Raw genomic sequence first — 19,667 nt, forward strand, 5'->3', positions numbered from 1 at the left:
CCTCCGCCTGTAGTTGTCGAGCAGACGATAGCCGTCGGGACTGTTGAGGAGTCGGTGCTGTCCGGGCAGGCTATGGATGCGGTGAAGGCGCTCGCTAATGCTGAGATACCCGGGAATGAGACCACGATGTCAGCGTCAGTGGAGGCGACAAACAGGGCCGACTTGGATAGGGCGTCCAAGTGGGGGCGCAAGAAGGAGAAAATGTTATGCTATCATTGTGGAGAGAAATGTCATTTTATTGCTGAGTGCGTGGCTGAACTATGTGATAGTTGTGGCAAGCCGGCACATGACACGGGGGAATGGCCGATTTTGCGAGATCGGGTGTTTTCTCTTATGTTATGTGGAGTGTATTGTGCTAAGCTCACGTTCTTTGTGTCTCCTAGTGCAAGGGAGATTCCTGACGAGACCCAGAGTCTGACCACTAGGGTTGTCAAAGTTACCAGAGGAGAGGTCTCTGAGACCCAGATTGTGCAGAGGCTGAAGGAGTTAGCTCCAGGTGACTTCCAGTGGGAGCTCGTTAGTCTCGAGGCAAAAATGTTTAGGTTTGAGTTCTCTTCGGTTGAGGATTTGCAGAGACTGCTGAGTTTTGGGATGTGCAAAGTGCCGGGCCCTGATTGTATCCTCGAGTTCCATGAGTGGAAGAAGGTTGAGCCTCAGAGTAAGCCTCTTACTCAGGTTTGGCTGTGTTTTTCCGGGGCCCTCTCGAAGCCGATGCATGATGCTAGGTTCGTGGCTAGCTTGGGCATTATTGTGGGGAAAACTGAGAGAGTGGACATGGCATTTACCAGAGCTCACGGGGTAGCCCGACTGCTGGTGAGTGTTCTGGATATTGAGTTCGTGCCTGATGAGGTCAAGTGGACATATCGAGGCCAGATTTATAACCTCGTGATTGAGTTTGAGGATGAGGATATGTTCGCCGAGGCGGCTAACGGGACTGATGTTGACATGCACGAGGGAGATGACAACTCGGGAGCTAAGGAGGCACTGGTCGATGATGCTGGACGAGAGTTGTCCAATGGACCGGGGCCTGTTTCTCAGACGCCCGGGGATGGGACGGTACCACCCTCCTTGGTGCCTATGACTTCTCTGAGATTTGGGTCTTTCGAGCCTGCTCCTGCGCCTCCGAGACTTTGGAGTGATCGGGTGGAGTCTGACGAGGTTTTTGAGCACACGTTACCTGCTTTCGATTTTGAGGATGATGTGAGTCCCGTTCTTGGGGCCTCGCCGACCTCTGTCAGGGGAGAGGAGGAGGAGACTAGGCAGGTGGCCACTCCCTCTCATGCACAACACGTTGACTCTCCTCGGGACGATGCTACGGTGGTGGAGGTCTTACCTTCGGGATGGGGTCCGGGGCAGGTGGCCTCGGCTCCCTCTTCTCCTCTCGTGGTGCCGGAGCTGCAAGTGGCAGTTCCGCCTTCTAAAGGGGGCTCGGGGCAGGTGACCTCGGCGCCCTCTTCTCCTCTCGCGTTGGACGAGGTTTCGGTGGTGGAGGTCTTACCTTCGGGAGGGGGTCCGGGGCAGGTGGCCTCGGCACCCTCTTCCCCTCTCGCGATGTCGGAGTTGCAGGTGGCGGTTCCGTCTTCTGGAGGGGGCTCGGGGCAGGTGGCCTCGGCGCCCTCTCCCCTTGGGGCGCCTAGGGTGGCTGCCCCTCCTGTGGCGCCGGGGTGGGTGGGGAGTATGGGCAGGTGGCCCATGCACTCCCTTCCACCGGCACGTCTCCTACTCTTTGTCGCGAGGCGCGACTGACGTTGGCGGCGCCATCGAGCGCCCTACCGCTTTCAGGCGTTCCCACTGGTTCATCGACGGAGGCCGACTGGCTGCGTGTTTGGGATGAGGTAGGAGGTCCCACCCCGAGCAGGGTCACTCGGGAGGAGGTTATTGCGTTTGGAGGGATTTCGGATCCGCTCTCTGAGGGGCGGCAGTTGAGCTGCCGTCTCCAGGATCATCCGGAGGTTGACGACATACAACAGTGGTGCACCATGAGGGCGGCCAAGCTTCGTGACGTTGAGGTCACTACTGGTATGTCGGTTAATACCTCTAATTCCATTTTGCATTTTTCTAATGATGAGATTATTAATAATGCAAACCAATTAGGAGTTTCAGTAGGTAGTAATGATAGTGAAATTTCAAATTCCGTTAATGATATCCTGGATTTAGAGGCAGAGCGGGCTTTAGAGATGATTCATAACTTAGCAGCTGTTAAACCCATGAACGATTCCGATTTTCATGCTTTGGGGGTTACGGTGCTTGATAATTTTTGTGCGGATCTTGTACCACCCCTCCCTAAGTTTGAGGAGGAGGATGATTCATCTGAGAATGTCGTGGTTAGATCCCCTGAGCCTGGTTGTGAGGACCGGTTGGAGAGTCAAAACAAACCTGAACGCAAGTGGAAGCGGAAGATCTACCTGGCTTCCGCAGTGCGTAGGAGTGCTAGGATCCGTACAGCTAAAAAATTTCATTACGAAATATGAAAGGAATCTTTTGGAATAGCAGAGGTCTGAAAGACTTGGCTAAGAAAAGGTTTCTTGCAGAGGCGTCTATCGAGCATGGGCTGGATTTTATCGCATTGTCGGAAACTGGTAGAGATAATTTTTCGCCAAAATTTCTCAATACTTTATCGGGAGGTATTGATTTTGACTGGCATTGTCTGCCGCCGAGAAGAAGATCGGGTGGGATCTTACTCGAAGTTAGATGCGATTCGCTCGAAGTCCGAAGTGTGGTGATGGGAGACTTTGCAGTTAAGTTTCGGGTGCAGTCGAAGGCCGATGGGTTTAATTGGGCTCTGGTGGCAGTATATGGTGCCGCACAGCCCGAACTCAAACCTGAGTTCTTGGCTGATCTGGTTAGGATTTGCGGCTCTGAGCAGTTTCCAATCCTGGTGGGGCGTGATTTCAACATTATTAGAAGGCGTGAGGAGAAGAGCAATGATAACTTTGACGGGAGATGGTCGTTCATGTTTAATACTATCATTGAAAGCATGGATCTGAGAGAGATAGAGCTTTCGGGAAGAAAGTTCACCTGGGCTAACGTGTTGCCAAATCCGACGTTTGAAAAGTTGGATCGAGTACTGGCTAGCGTCGAATGGGAACAGAAGTTTCCCTTCGTAACAGTTCAGGCACTTTCCCGTGGTATTTCTGACCACATGCCCTTATTTCTAGACTTTGGTGAGGCCACCCACTTGGGAAATAAAAACTCGTTTTCGTTCGAGCTTGCTTGGTTTGAACGAGATGGCTTCTTTGATCTCGTAGTCAGGTAATGGGCTAAGGATGCAAGAGGTAGGACTGCACTTGAGCGTTGGCAGAACAAGATCAGGCACTTGAGAAGTTTCTTACGTGGGTGGGCTAAGCATCTTAGTGGGATTTATAAGGTCGAAAAGGAAATGCTCCTTACCCTTATTCAGTCCCTTGATGTAAAAGCAGAAACCACGGTTCTGCCGGCGTCGGAACTTCATGCCAAGCTTGACGCGGAGATGAGACTGAAAGAGCTTCTTCGTGAAGAAGAATTAAAATGGGTGCTGTGGGCCAAGGTCCGACGAGTTGTCCAGGGGGACGCGAACACTCAATTCTTTCACATGATCGCCAATGGTAAACACAGAAAGAAGAGGATCTTTCAGCTTGAACAAGATGAAGGAACGATTTTAGGACAGGAGAACCTAAAATTATACATTACCAAGTATTACAAGCAGTTGTTTGGGCCTCCAGAGGATAATTGTGTTTCTCTGGATGAGTCTAGGATTGAGGATGTTCCTCAACTTACTGTTGTTGAGAATGATATTTTGGCTGCTCCTTTCTCTGAGAAAGAGGTGTTTGAGGCCATATCATAGATGAAAACTAATAAGGCTCCCGGCCCGGATGGATTTCCGACAGAGTTCTATAAGAAGTGCTGGCATATTATTAAGGGGGATTTGTTGCCGCTGTTCCATGATTTATTCTCTAGACAGCTTCAGCTTTTTCAACTGTATTTTGGAACAATAACCATGCTAACTAAGAAAACAGAGGCTGTGAGAATTGAGCAATTCAGGCCCATCTGTCTTCTTAATGTTAGTTTCAAAAAAAATACCAAGGTCGGGACTAATAGGCTCACGCAAATTGCGCATTCTATGGTGCAGCATTCCCAAACTGCTTTCATGCCGGACAGGAACATCCTAGAAGGGGTTGTGGTCCTTCATGAAACGCTCCACGAGATTCACATGAAAAAACTAGATGGAGTTGTTTTCAAGGTGGATTTCGAGAAAGCATACGATAAAGTCAAATGGCCTTTCCTTCAACAGGCCTTACGCATGAAGGGTTTTGATGAAGCCTGGCGACACCAGGTAGAATCTTTCACGCAAAAAGGGAGTGTTGGAATTAAAGTGAATGATGACATAGGTCATTATTTCCGGACACACAAGGGCCCGAGACAAGGTGATCCAATGTCTCCTATTCTGTTAAACATTGTGGTTGATATGTTGGCAATTTTGATAGGTAGGGCAAAGGAGGCTGGTCAGGTAGGTGGCTTGGTGCCTCATCTAGTTGAGGGAGGTGTGTCCATCCTGCAGTACGCTGATGATACGATCATCTTTATGGAGCACGACTTGGCAAAAGTGAGAAATATGAAGCTGGTGTTATGCTTATTTGAGCAATTGACCGGATTGAAGATTAAATTTCATAAAAGAGACTTGTTCTGTTTTGGTAGAGCCAATGAGGAACAAGAGGCTTATAGGCAATTGTTTGGATGCGAATTGGGGACTTTACCTTTCACGTACTTAGGTATACCCATTCACCATCGTAAGCTGACAAACAGAGAATGGAAGTGTATCGAGGATCGGTTTGCGAAGAAACTGAGTTGCTGGAAGGGCAAACTCATGTCATATGGAGGCCGATTGATTCTTATTAATTCGGTGCTCACGAGTATGCCTATGTTTCTCTTGTCCTTCTTCGAAGTCCCAGTTGGTGTTAGGAAAAGGCTGAACTTCTATCGATCCCGATTCTTCTGGCAGAGTGATGAACTAAAGAGAAAATACAGACTCGCCAAATCGGATATCATCTGTCGACCAAAGGACCAAGGGGGGCTTGGCATTGAGAATCTTGAAGTCAAGAATAGATGTCTTCTCAGTAAGTGACTGTATAAGTTATCAGCTGAGACTGAGGCCACGTGGGCGCAGATTCTCCGTAGTAAGTATCTGCAGTCCAAAATTTTGTCCCAGGTGACAGTGAGACCGACTGACTCGCCTTTTTGGAAGGGGCTTATGAGAGTCAAAGCAGCCTTCTTTAATAGGACAAAGTTTATAGTCGGTAATGGCACCACCACGCGCTTCTGGGAGGATATTTGGCTTGGAGAAACGCCGCTGGCGCTTCAGTATCCGTCCCTGTATAGTATTGTTCAAAGATGTGATGCTTTTGTTGTAACGATTATGCATTCCATCCTGGTGGGAAGCGTGGCTTCATTTAGTGAGTACACTGATGGAGGTTCAGCTATCACATCAGTCCGATCAGTTGTGCTGGAAGCTTACTAGGTCTGGAGAGTTCACAGTTAAATCGATGTATATCGATGTCATCAACTCTAGCGTCATTCCTAGTTCCCAATATGTTTGGAAAGTCAAAGTTCCTTTGAAAATTAAAGTGTTTATGTGGTTTGTACATAAACAAGTCATATTAACAAAGGATAACTTGGTAAAGCGCAGCTGGACAGGATCTACTAGGTGTAGTTTTTGTGATCGGGATGAAACTATCAAACACCTTTTCTTTGATTGCCCGCTGGCCAAAGTTTTGTGGCAGATGGTGCACATTGCCTTTAACATTACTCCTCCAAATTCTGTCAGTACGTTATTTGGAACTTGGCTTGTTGGGATAGAGTTCGAAACAGCTAGACACATTCGCGTAGGAGTATGTGATTTGTTGTGGGCAATTTGGAACTGCAGAAATGATTTGGCTTTTAATAGAACAACAAATATTCATTTTTTGCAGGTTATATTCCGAGCCACTGCGCTGATCCGTATGTGATCGTTACTCACTCCGACGGAGGCCAGGGAGTGTTTGATTACTGGATCTATCCGGTGGGCGATGGTAGCACGGGATATCTTCAACCGGTTTGGATGGCGGTCATGTAATAGGATAGGCGATTAGTTTACCTATCTTTGTTATGCTAGCCGGTTGTGGGCTATTGGCTTTTTGTTTTTGGTGTTGTGGCTCTTTGTGAGCATGCCGTTATTTTGTTTTCAGACTGTAAGACCTTGTTGAACCTATTTGCTTATCTATGAAGGGGGCCGTATGCATCGTTCTGATGCAGAGGCCGGGGAGTCCCCCCTTTTCGAAAAAAGGAAGAGCACGACAAGCTACAGTACTACTCCTACGGGTACTACGGCTACTATTCGAGATTGGCATATCACGTGCAGTACACTATAGTTCCTGAGATCATCACACAGTTGGTAGACAAGTATTGGCATATCACGTGCAGTACACTATAGTTCCTGAGATCATCACACAGTTGGTAGACAAGAGGTACTTGCTAGTGGCTGGGAACCTCCAGTGGCCAACTGAGCCTTATAGTTTTACAAGTGATTGTGGGCTTCCTTCGCCAAAGTGGACAAGATCTCAATGGCTCATCTTGACCACTTCTCATGAAGCCTACAACAAGAGCAAGTCAGAAGGCGAACAAGTTATATCCATTTTGTCAGATGGCCAGGTTGTTGTGCTTATCATCTTTGCAATGCAACAATCGGCAGATCACAACATTATCCGACAAGAAAGCAATGAGTACTGGCATCACATAGCCCTGCAATGCTTCCACTACGCCATGCGATCTTTGCCAAGCATTCACAAGTGGCAGCTTTCACCTCGGACGAGCTCATCCACCAGTGGGCTGCCCAAGGCATCTTGCCATGTATGGCCATCAAGGAAGAAGATGAAGAAACCAGCACCATCAACAACAAGTGTTCAATTATGCATCGACTTGGAAGGGTCATCCTTGAAGCGTTTCAGAAATACTCTTTGTTGCAGCTACCTTTTTCTCCGGCTGACGAAGCTTATGAAGCCACCAATAGCGGTGCACAATTCTTACCATACCATGGCCTCATTGCAAAAGTCATCACATGTGATGAACTCTTTGATAACAAGAAGAAATGGATTTCATTCGTCGGTGACCATGGATACCATGTAAGCCGAGAATGGTTGAGCCCAGAGGAAACAAAGGGGGCAACTGCACTTATTCTAAAAGGTTGCTCAGATCAATCGCCCATTCTTTCCAAGTTGGGCCATTTCTTGCCCAAACTTTGTTATCTCCGTGTTCTTGATCTCTCCTACACACCAATAAAAGCAGTCCCTTCTTCCATCGGCTGTCTACAGAACCTTCGGTTGCTCTCAGTTAGAGGCTGCCATGATCTGAAAACTCTGTCTAGTTCATCCACAACAAATGCCACAGACTCATCAACAATTATTGGTTCATCATCACCGTTGTCCACTCTATACAAGCTAGAGTTTCTTGATATGAATGGTGTTCCTGTTTCTCATCTAACACAAGATGTGGCCAACCAAAAGAGCAATTTGATACACCTTGACATGTCACATTCAGAAATATCTACCTTTCCACCCAATTTTTTCCACGACATGTCAAATCTGGAAGAACTTATTCTGACCAGTTGCTCCAACCTTGTGGACTTACCCCCTTCCATGGCTTCTCTATCCAGCCTAACGACCCTTGAGGTCACAGGTACTTGAATAAAATACTTCCCGTTGAAGATATTTGAAGAAATGCAGAAACTACAGTCCTTGAAACTCATTGACAACAATAAATTGATTTCACTTACAGGACCAATATCAGGTTTCCAGATAATCAAATTGGAAGGTCATCCTAACAGTGTATCCTTCATGCTGATCGGCACACCTCATATAAGGCGTTTGTCTTTGCGTGGATGTAGAAAACTTGAGTCTGTCGAGATCAAGGATGTTGGTTCCTTGGAGGAAATTGATTTATCTGGTACAGGTATCAAGGAGCTCCTTGATGTATCCCTAATCTTCCTCAGCTTAGGCGATTGCTCCTAGGGGGTGTTCCCTTTCTGAGGCGATTTCCTTGGCATAAGTTGGAGCGACTCCCTGAAGTGTTTTACTTGGATCATTGTTCAGAAGAAAATCTTAATCACCCTAATCAAGATTCCCAAGTGTGTGTTACTGACCCAAGGTTCTTCCATAGCTTCTGTAACACTGTTGTGGATTTCATAAGAGATGGACAGTTTCTCCAATCATTCTATGTTCGAGTCGCACCATGCATTACAAATAGCATGCCACTGCAAGATGAAGAAGCCATTCTCCATATCAAGTTGCAGGAGTTGGTGCAGAAGCAATCAACTTATCTGGATGTACATTGCAGTTGTTATGTAGAGGAAATTGCAATTGCATCACCGATTACAGTTCCCCTTAACCGAACTGAGCGCCACGTGGAGATCACAGGGACACAATCAGCAATTGATGGTTTATTGTACCTTCTAAGTGTCACCAAGTCAATATCAGTGTCATGTGATACTGCTATCAACTATTTTCCTGCCGAGATCAATTTTCACGAGCTAGAAGAATGTGAGCTACGTTGGTGCCATAAAATGGAAGGAGTTGTATATGCCACTAAAGGCATGAAAAAACTACGCAATATGCATGTCTGTAATCTCAAAAGACTAGTTTGGTTCTGTCTAGAGTATAGTTCTCCCGACTTCAGTAGACTAGAGCACCTGCACTTAAGAGGACTGCCCAAGATTGGAGCACGTGGTGCCACATACAGCAACACTGCCATGCCTGAAGACTCTTGACATCATGTTCTGCTACAAACTCAAGACAATTTTCATCAGCAATTATAAAGAAAATGATACTTATCAGCTCCCAAGTCTCCAGAGGATACATCTCCAGGAGTTGCCACTGCTCCAACACTTCCACGACAAGGACGCCACCATCACAACACCTGTGTGGTAGGAGCTCCACATCCGAGGCTGTTGGAGCCTCCGACACCTCCCACACCTACAAGGACGCCAGCCAGAGACAGTGAAGGTGAACGGCGAGAGAAGTTGGTGGAGCAAGCTCCGGTGGCTCTCACCCCTGCACCTCGACAGCTATGACCCCAAGCTTCCCCGGGAGTTCTCCTCCTTCGACGAGCACTCAGACATGAGCATCTACCTCAGATGAATCAACCCAGTCTCCATCAACACACCCATCCATCCATCAGTTGGTATGTGATTTCACTTTGCATATTTATCCTTTGTTCATCAACCATACATTCACTACTGTATTACTCCCTAAACACCACCTTGTTAACAGTGTTCCACTGCCATACGTCCATGATGTATATATGTCAACCACCCTGGTCTGCAAGATATCAATTAGGAGCTCCAAAAGATATGTCTCCAGGAGATGCCATTGCTCCCACACTTCCATGAAAACGACATCCCCATCACAGCGCCCGTGTTGAAGGAGCTCCATGTCCAAGGGTGTTGGAGCCTCCGATTCCTCCCACTCCTATGTTAAGTGTTCCACCATACACTACAGAATGCCTTCCTCAATACTACCTTATTAACAGTGTTCCACCATACTCTTCATCCATACTGTATATGTCAACTACCCTTGTGTCATTCGACGCCCTTGTCTCTACAGTATGCTATGCATCCACGACATACATGCCACCCATGTACATACCCTTGCCTCCATATACACCCGCATTCCGTCCATTTGATTTTAGTGCTTTTTTGCAAATAAAACTCCAATTTCCTGTGGTAATTGTCCACCGACCACTTTGTCCGCCGTGGAATTGGGTTTACTTTTTACTGTTCCAACACATTTTATTGGAGTATCAGCTACTTTATATTTGGTGATGTACGGGCGTTATTTGAGTTGTAAAATATGTTAAATTATCAAATGTGGTTTGTACTGCCAGGAGGCCTGTGTATTTTACTTGATTCAGATAATGGTTTGGCTATAAGTGCTATATGATGCAAGGTCAGAAGGAAATCATTGGACAGGTCTGAGATTTGTAAAGAACAACAATATTTACTTCGGGTTAAGGTAACGAAGTAGCTTGCAAAAGGGGTTGCAGATTTCTATTGTAAATTACACCATGTTTATGAGCCTACAAATAAGTAAAGGAGGGATTGGAATCATTGTTGTAAAAGTATTGGTTAAATCCGCTCAGATTAATTGTCTAAATATGATAGCCCAGCATAATCAATTTGTACCTTTGCAATTGTTGTCACTTCTTTTATAGCAGTGTCGACAGCCTTAGTGAGAAAATTGGATGGCTGCATCAATTCCGACTGAAAGCGTGCCCTTATCAACAGCCTTACAGTTTATACATGCCCTGATAAACAAAAAATATGTTGCTGCATGCACACATTTCTTTATCCATGCATTTCAAATCAAATCTAACTACAAGGCTCGGGCAAATGGCACTCTCCATACGAAAATTGATACGAACGCCGCATGAACTTCTGGCGAATCAAATATGATGAGCTCAAAAAGATGAAGAAAACGATTCATCTCACCATCGCCAAATAGATACCAAACAGACTAGTGTCATCATATGTACAGTACCAAATGCTGAAACTGATTGGATTGATTCATACTCCATCATAACCCGGAGACCTGGAAAGAAACAATGAGCTAATCCATTTTCCTTCATAACCTCGGCCGTTGTCAAAGGAGCTAATCCATTTTTCCTTCATGAATGCAAATTAACAAAAATGCACTTATGAGCATGTCTGCTGTTATGACTTTCATGATTGCAGCTACTTTCTCCTGACGCCAGCCTCCAGGAACTTCGAAAGCCAGAGTTACATGTGTCACCTGCACAAAAGCAACATGGTCCTAGTATAAAGCAGAAGAAGCAAGGAAAGAAGCTAAGGACTATGATATGAGAGGATGGAAAGAAGCTAAAGATAAGAACACAGAGGGTGGAAGAATCGAAAATGGAAAGTGTCCTTATCTCGACCAGTATATGCAGACTTTGGTTCATGAGTTTCATTTCAGTGTCCGTAAACATTGAAATAGAACACTATTAAGAGTCAATTTGTTTTTTTTTGGCATGCATAAATAAGCATTGATGCAGAGGCCGGGGGCATGCCTCCATTTCCAAAAAAAGAGAATGCGTAAATAAGCATCTTGGATGCCTAAAAAAATTCAAGTTTTTTACTTTTTCTTAGAATTTATTGTTCACGTCCGAGTGTAGATGAGCCTGGGTCACCGCACCCAAGTAACTTGCAATTCTTCAAGGTTGTTTACCAGCCCATGAAAATCAAACCCCACATTTTACCAGTCCTCGAAGATCTAAAAAAACACAGCCCTTGAGGTGGAGAGATTGAGGATTGCAGCCAAGGCAGAGATGGTGAGTCTCCTACTCTGTAAGATCATTTTGGCCTGGATATATAATTCATTCCGAGGTCTACAAAAGGCAAGTTGGTACTACATGAATATGAGCGGTGTGCGACTGAGTTGCCCGGAACTTCCTTGACACTTCCTTGGATTCGCAATTATAGACAGACATTAAGCAAATAATGACTTTGTATTGAGCAAGGAAACAGGGAGACTGCTAAGTATTGGCCATTGGGAACGGCAACAATTGGCTGACACTAGCTGTTGTACTTGCTGTAACTTGTTAGGCAAGATGTATAGCCACTTGCTGTAAAAAACATATCTACTAATAGCCAGATAGTGTTATACAAAGCAATAGACAGCATGGTAACCTCCATCACAACCACTTGCATCTCTGGATGTAAGAGTCTCTGCAATACTACTCACAGTTTCATACGCAAGGTAAGAGCACCACTTGGGTCACAAGTCGTTGGTTCCAAGTCTCCGCCCGTCACGAACATTTGACTTTGTCAATAGGTCTACTCCGAAGATGCTACTAGTAGCAAAACCGATGATTTGACTTCCAATTGCCTTGGGGGAAGTTTACTGTATTAGTATGTTATGTAATACTCCCGCCGATCCATAATAAATGTCGCAGATTTGAACTAAAGTTAGTTCAACCTTAGCTCAAAACCGCGACACTTATGTTTTAATGAGGGGAGTACAAATTAATAAGGGTATATATAACCATTTCACATCTCTCTTGTCATGATTAACTTGGTGTTTTATTAGTTTTGATCATGTTTAGTAAAGGACGAGCACTGTGAAAAAGGAGTACATTATTGTTCAATTCAAAACTCATCTGATGACATTATTAAGGGTCATTTACTCATTTTACAAACCCCATAATTTTAGTAAGTTACAGAAACCCAGCCTTTTCAAAATAGCGTAATATTCAAAGACTTTAAATTAGCATGAACCAAATGTTCCTGGCGCATGTGCGTGGGCCAATTTGCTAGTTTTCTAAAAAAAACTGTTAACTCAAGTGATTTCATGTGCAAGGAAGCTCTAGGAGTCAGAGCACCACTTGCGTCACAAAGTATTCGGTCTCCGAGTCTCTTCCAGTCTAATCAACATTTGACCAGTATATGAAGTCCGCAAGGCTTGACTCCATCAACATCGTCCGCCTGCTACTCGTCGTCGCGATCCTCTGCGCCATGAACATTGGGCTAGTCCAGGGAGGCAGAAGGTTTTGGCGGCGGCCTCCATCTCCACAAGGGCACCCGGCCGCCCACGGCCACGGGGGTTGCCCAAGTTGCGGTGGATACACCTAAACAGCCACCTCCACCGCCGTCCTAGAAAGGAAGAACGTTGCCCTCACTATACGATTCTCCGAGCTGCCACCTAGACACCTACGCGGTTTGCTCCACCTGTTATTTCCTTCCCTAGTGTGCTTTGGCAATGCGCCTCTCATGTGTTTTACTAATTAGTTGTTAATGCTAGTCATCAACCCGTCTAATGTTTCTATGTTTTCCCTACTTTTGGTCCTGTAATATGTAGTGATCTCTCTCAATTTCATACGGTGTTGACAGTTCTTGCTCTGCAGGAAATGTGCCGAGGGTTTCCTGTTAATGCCTCAGCCCACCTTTCTCCCATTTCTCCTCTCCTAATGTTCATCTATCAAAAGTTTTTATTTCCTTTATTTCAATAATGGAAAGGGGATTGGCACGGTTGAATAAAAGAGGTTATTTATATTATTCCATGCGTTGCAACGGGTGAACAACAACAAAAATCAGAAAATTTATAGACCCAAAATAAAATAATTCGATTTCAGGCAAATTGCACCAATATGTCATCAGTTTTACAGATTGATAATTAAGAATAAATGATGCAAGAGAGCAAAGAAAACGAGACATCAAATTTATGACAAAAAAGAAATAGATCAAAGATTTTTAATGATGTCGGTAGTCAATCCCCCTAGCGGGGGTGTGCGTTGCAACGGGAGACACACAAAATACATGCTAGCCAAATAAGTATGACTTAATATCCAGACATATGAGTGTTCTCTATTTTAACACGGTGGCTCACCAAGTTGCCACATATCTTTCTTCTCACTCTCGTTGATGATGGACACAATGTCCACGTGATCGTAATGCATTCGACGTGGTAAATCCCTAGGCAATGAGCTTGTCACTGCACGAAACACTTGCCATTGTCTCGCGCAAGGGAATATTTAAATCTTTAAAAACAAATCTCATCGACCACGAACTACTCTCAATGCCTAGACATATAAAGACTTTCCAAAAACTAATCAAATCCTAGACATAAAATACTTCTGAATCGGCGAACAGTTTTTTGAATTGAAAGACATCTTTTTGAAATTAGGACATCTTTAAAAAATCACGAACATTTGTTTTGTTTAGAGAAACATTTATTGAAATGCATGAATAGTTTTTGAATTCATGAATATTTTTTGACTTAGCTAACATTTTTTGAATTGATAACTTATTTAAATTGGGGGCTGAATTTTGAATTTCGCAAAAGACATATAATTTTTTTAATATTTTCTAAAAAAATTCATGGACATTTTTTTTCCAGATTCACGAATATGTTTTGAATACACAATCATTTTTTTCAAAATCATGAACATGATTGTTCTTCCTGACATGTTTTTCCAGATTGTGATTTTTCATAATTTGCGAACAGTTTCGTAAAATCACCAATAATTTTTGAAACAGTGAAAATTTTATTATTTCCCGAATTTTTTTTGAATTCACTCACATTTTATAATTTCTCTAAAAAAATATAACTGAAAACTTTTTATAATTTGGAATTGTGAAATAAATTTAAATAAGGAAAAACTAAAACAGAAATGAGAAAAGAAAAGAAAAGACAAAATGAAAATAAACCAGGAGCGTCACAGCCGGTAGGCCGACCCATGAAGGCGTAAGGGGGTGTGGAGGAGGTGCCTAAGAAAAAAGGAGGCAAAAAAGGGCACTACCAGGATTCGAACCCTTGTCTGCTGTGTAGAAGCAACAACCTCTAGCCAACACAATGGTAGCGTGCCTACATCATAAATAGGGCATCGCTTGTATAAAACCACTGAGCACGGCGGCGCCTTTGAAAATAAAAACCGAATCGTTTTCTTAACTTACGGGTGGCATAGCGGGTAATTTGTAGCTGATTCGGGGGTAATTATTTGGACGGACGACCAGAAACACTATTTGCTTTATTATTAGGATAGATAGATATATAATATATTTATGGTTTTACTTAAATTTTTATTACATATAATAAGCAAAAAAGTGAACTATTGGTCGATTTTTGTGCTAAAATAATTTAGCAAATATTAAGTGAGGTGATGCTTATTAGCAAGCCCTTTTGTTCATTTCATATTGCAAAAGGTAAAAACATAATATCTTCCTTTCAAGAGCATGCATTGCCACCTCATGAATTAAGAAACAGCAAAACTAAGCTCCAATAGCGAGATGCCCCACTGGCCTTCTCATTCGCCACGACACCAACACATCCCGTCCAGCGTTAGTCACTTAGTCCACATATGTGGATGCATATAGGAGCTATTTTTTCGAAGGAAATTGCAATTGCATCACCCATTACAGTACCCCTTCACCGAACTGGATGCATATAGGATGCAAGAGACCCATGATGGTTTATGCAATTTTCTAAACGTCACAAAATCAGTGTCAGTGACATGTGATACTTCTATCTACAGATTTTATTACCTGGGCAGTTTCACTGAGCTGGAAGAATGTGAGCTGCGTTGGTGCCACAAAATGGAAGTAGTTTTCGGTTGGAATAGCCCGGAAAAACTACGTAATATGCATTCCTGTAAGATAAAAAGTCTTGTTAGCTTCTGCAAAGAAGACAGTGTGCTGGCCTTCAAGTTACTATCGCACCTGCACTTGGAAGACTGCCCAAGATTAGAGCACGTGGTGCCACATACAACAACACTACCATGCCTCACTACAGGGAAAAACTTATAAGCCGTGTAGCAAATACACTCGGCTTACATTGATATAAACTCGGTTTATATATAAGCCGAGTAAAACTCCCAGCTTATAGCACTCGGTTTACAGTCGACCGGCTTATACTATATAAGCCGAGAGCCGAACCGAAAAAGCCCGGCTTATGTATAAACCGAGTATTTTCATAGGGCTCCCGGTTTAATAAAGTAACCTGACGGTAGCCTGATGTTAACAGCCATGTGTCTATATAAGTCGAGTGCCGTCGTCAGGGCACGGTTGTACTTCCGGCATGTTTGTCAACACATACGACATAATGGTTGTCCACTCTGGATGTTTGATGTGCCTAGGCCTTCTAGCACTTGCTCTGCCACCTACCCCTGCGAAGATGCTAAGTGGGGGCAGATCGTCCGGGGTGATGACATTGTAACGAAGGACTGGATTATGCTAAGTGGGAATATTGGGATCATAGTACTTTCTCGTGTTGTTTGACACCTCCTCATTGAGGTAGGTCTCGACTATGGATGCTTCAATACGGCATTTATTCTTGCATTTGGCACGAAGATTCTTACTTTCTCTCTCAGGTGCATACATCCAACGGTACTGCACAGGCCCGCCCAATCGTGCCTCAGACGGAAGATGCAATATATTATGCTGCATCGGATTAAAGAAGCTTGGTGGAAAGATCATCTCAAGCTTGCACACCAACTCTGGTGCCTGTTTCTCCAGCTTCTCAATAACTTTTGGGTCTAACTCTTTAGCACAAAGCTGACGAAAGAAATAGCTCAACTCCGCCAGCACTCACCAAATCTCCTCGGAGACATAGCCTTGAATCATCACCGGCATTACTCGCTCAAGCCAGACATGATAGTCATGGCTCTTGAGCCCCCCTATTCGCAATGTATTCATATTCACTCCCTTCATTATATTTCCTGCGTACCCATCAGAGAACCGCAGTTTACAGTCGACCGGCTTATACTCAGTTTACAGTCGTCCGGCTTATACTATATAAGCCGAGAGCCGAACCGAAAAAGCCCGGCTTATGTATAAACCGAGTATTTTCATAGGGCTCCCGGTTTAATAAAGTAACCTGACGGTAGCCTGATGTTAACGGCCACGTGTCTATATAAGTCGAGTGCCGTCGTCAGGGCACGGTTTATATATAAGCCGGGTGCAACAGCGGACGCACGGTTTATATATAAGCCCGTTGCGACCGCGAACACACGGTTTATATATAAGCCGGGTGCGACCGCGAACGCACGGTTTATATATAAGCCGGGTGCGACCGCGAACACTCGGTTTATATATAAGCCGGGTGCTACTGCAAACCGCACGGTTACTATATAAGCCGAGTTCCGCCGACAACAACACGGTTTTTATATACATATATAAGCCAGGTGCCGGTTAACTGAGGTACATTGTTTATATAGCATGCTCATGTGTCCAGATGGTCTATAAACCGGGTGCCAGGTGCTGGGATACACGGCTTATGTGTTGGCCGCAGCCATATGGCTTATAAGCCGGGTGCCAGGTGCTGGGATACGCGGCTTATAGGCCATAAGCCGGGTGCCAGGTGCTAGGCTACACGGCTTTTAGGCCATATAACATATATACAGGCGCTTCAGGGAGTAGCAACAACATATATACACAAGTACATCTATCCAGCAGCACATATATCACTTCAGGGAGCAGCAACAACATATATACAGTAGTACATCTATCCAGCAGCACATATATCCAACAAATATATGTATCCAGCAGTACATGACCATGACCAACAAACATATATCAAGTAATACATATATCCAGCCGTACATGAGTGCAGAGTCCACATATGCATAGGTATGCAACAGAAGATCACAAACGAAAGGACAATAAGTTTCAGGTCCACACAGTGCATACATATACAACGAAGGTTCACAACAACATACATACATATGCAACCAGAGGTTCACAAATTAAAGGATCATGAGTTCCAAGTTCACACCAAGCATGAACCAATGAGCTCCACCGCAGCATATATGCCCATCGTCAACGCCATCCACAATGCAAACCTATAAGTCCATTATCACACGCATGAGTTTCTAAAGATAAGTTGCAAAGATGGATAAGGAAAAAGAGTCAACAAGCATCAACATATGAGGCTCAAATAGAAGCTAGGAAGTATGTACAATATAAGCATCGACGCTTGTGGACTCTACCATCAACAATGCACAAGTTTTAAGTTGAGAAGCACAAGCAACGAGAAGACGCAATCATCAACAATGGACAAACATGGACGACTACCTCAAGTGATCATTGTTGCGGGGAGGTCGAAGAGACATGAACCGTAATGGGTGTCACTGGACTTGTTTGGCCAGGTGAAGATCCACCTACCACACAGTTATTGGAGCCTTGTCCCGACTGAGAAAACTTGAAGCACGAGAGGATGAGATGGTAAGATTCATGATCTTCAAGCATGAAGGTAAGATGCATGATTGAAAAGTTCAGAGACTTACAAAGTTGAAATTAGGAAGAGTCGGAAGAGGAGGAAGAACGGGCAAAGTGGAACCCTGCATATTATTTCTGAGTTGAGCAAATGTCTCCTGCAGGATTGCCTGTTGTTTAACCATGAATTCTTGCTGTTGAAACAGGGCCTGCTGCATTTTCATGGCTTCCTCCTCTCGAAGCCTGGCATTGGCCTACAATATGCCATCACAACAAGTTCACCATCGTTGCAATACAAAGAAGAAATAACAAGGAAGGTCGATGAAGCAAAAGATACCTCGAGTTGATGGAGCATGTGTAGCCCAGGCTGTGGGCGACGCTCTATAGCAGGACCTGAGCTCGACGTGGTAGCACGGAGGTGAGAGAGTTTTGGGATGTCCTACTTACGGATGGCACCGTCGCCAACATATAACCGACCACCCTTCTTGCCATCTCCCAACTGGAGGGAAATTGTAGCGTCAATGTCCTGTGAGGCCGGATCAGAGTCAGGCACGTTGTGCTCCTTGAACTTCCCACTGTATGCATCAATCCTCAAGCTAGCGCCTGGATTGACCCACCCCCCTTCCGGTTTCTTTGACTTGCGGGAGAGACATAATCCCGTGAAGGTATTGAGCTTCTCTTGGCCCTCATCTCTCTCCCTATTCTGCAATAGAAGCAATAACATCCATAAGAGCACAAGTTTAGAAGTTGAGAAGCCGAATGATATTATTACCTTCTTCTGCACGTAAGCGTGGAGGTTGAGGTTGCCTTGAAGGTGTACCGGACCACCCATCAAGGCACGCCGCTCCGAAGCCATTCGATGTTGGGCCCTCCACTCCGGGTCTATCCATTTGGATATGATTTGCTGGTAGCAAGGAACATTGTTGTTGCACCACGAGGAAACCGCCTGAAGTATGCCAAATACATCCAAGTTAGGAATGAAAGTAAGTTGTTTTGATCCAGGCAATCATAAGTAAAAGGAAACTACCTTCATGTACATGGAACGGGTGAGATGCACTCTCCGGGCTAGAGACTTTTTGAGAAGAATTTTGCGTTCGTGCGCGAAATACTTCACCACAGCATCAACGCGCGCCTCATAGGGCATGTCTTGGACAATCTTCTTGGCAATCGCCTCCACAACCTCATTAGCTTCATCCTTCATACCCTCGGCGCAAGTAAAGAAGTCCTGCCAAAGAGCATAAGAGGATAAAACATTTATTAGTGCAATGATTTTAAAGATTGGCAAAGAAATAACTATGAAAATTGACAAAGAATTTTATCCAAAAATCATTGACCACCCGCTCGGCGGCACTACCATACACCCTGCCCCACTTGTCTTTGGTATCCGGAGCTCATTTCCAATGCTCCCAAGACCAAGCTGGCTCCTCCTCACCGTCTCCTATGGGGACCAGGCCAGGGTAATAATGCCTGCAAAGACATCCATTGATGCTACTTGGCTGGCGTGGCACTTTTATGTCTTCTCCATCAACCACCAAGGCCCTGCACAATGAAAAGGTAAGTAAGTTAGTATCTGCAAAAATCTTAAAAGTAAAGACGCAAGTAAGAGTCCACACAAACACTTACCTCAGACCGGCCGGTTTGACAATGAGGCCCTTATGTGGATATGGTCTCGAAGGGAGCGTGGACACCCCACGCAACCAGATTTTGCTCTCCTTAGGAACCGGCCATTCCATCTTCTCTGGTGATGTCTCCACCTCATACTCTCCCTCCTCTAACTCCTCCACAACCGGCTCCTCCTCCCTCTCCTCCTCTGACTCCTCCCTCTCCTCCGACTACTCCCTCTCATCCTCCTCCACAACTAGCTCATCCTCCCTCACCTCCTCCGCTTCCTCCTCCGATTCCTCCTCGGAATGGACGGAGGGGATAGGGCTAGAAACACGGGATACAGTGGTACGAGCAC

At 44.8% G+C, this 19,667-nt stretch overlaps 1 long non-coding RNA gene across 1 annotated transcript; it reads right to left on the reverse strand.

The window, feature by feature from the left end:
- Positions 1-17,197: 17,197 nt before the first annotated feature.
- On the reverse strand, positions 17,198-18,283 carry LOC123084681 (uncharacterized). Its single transcript, XR_006439376.1, has 4 exons — positions 18,045-18,283; positions 17,779-17,961; positions 17,567-17,692; positions 17,198-17,334 (listed from the first exon to the last, which is right to left on the reverse strand). It is a non-coding gene; the product is annotated as an uncharacterized lncRNA (long non-coding RNA).
- Positions 18,284-19,667: the final 1,384 nt, after the last annotated feature.

Source organism: Triticum aestivum, chromosome 1B (genome assembly GCF_018294505.1).
Source record: "Triticum aestivum cultivar Chinese Spring chromosome 1B, IWGSC CS RefSeq v2.1, whole genome shotgun sequence".
Taxonomy (NCBI): Eukaryota; Viridiplantae; Streptophyta; class Magnoliopsida; order Poales; family Poaceae; genus Triticum; species Triticum aestivum.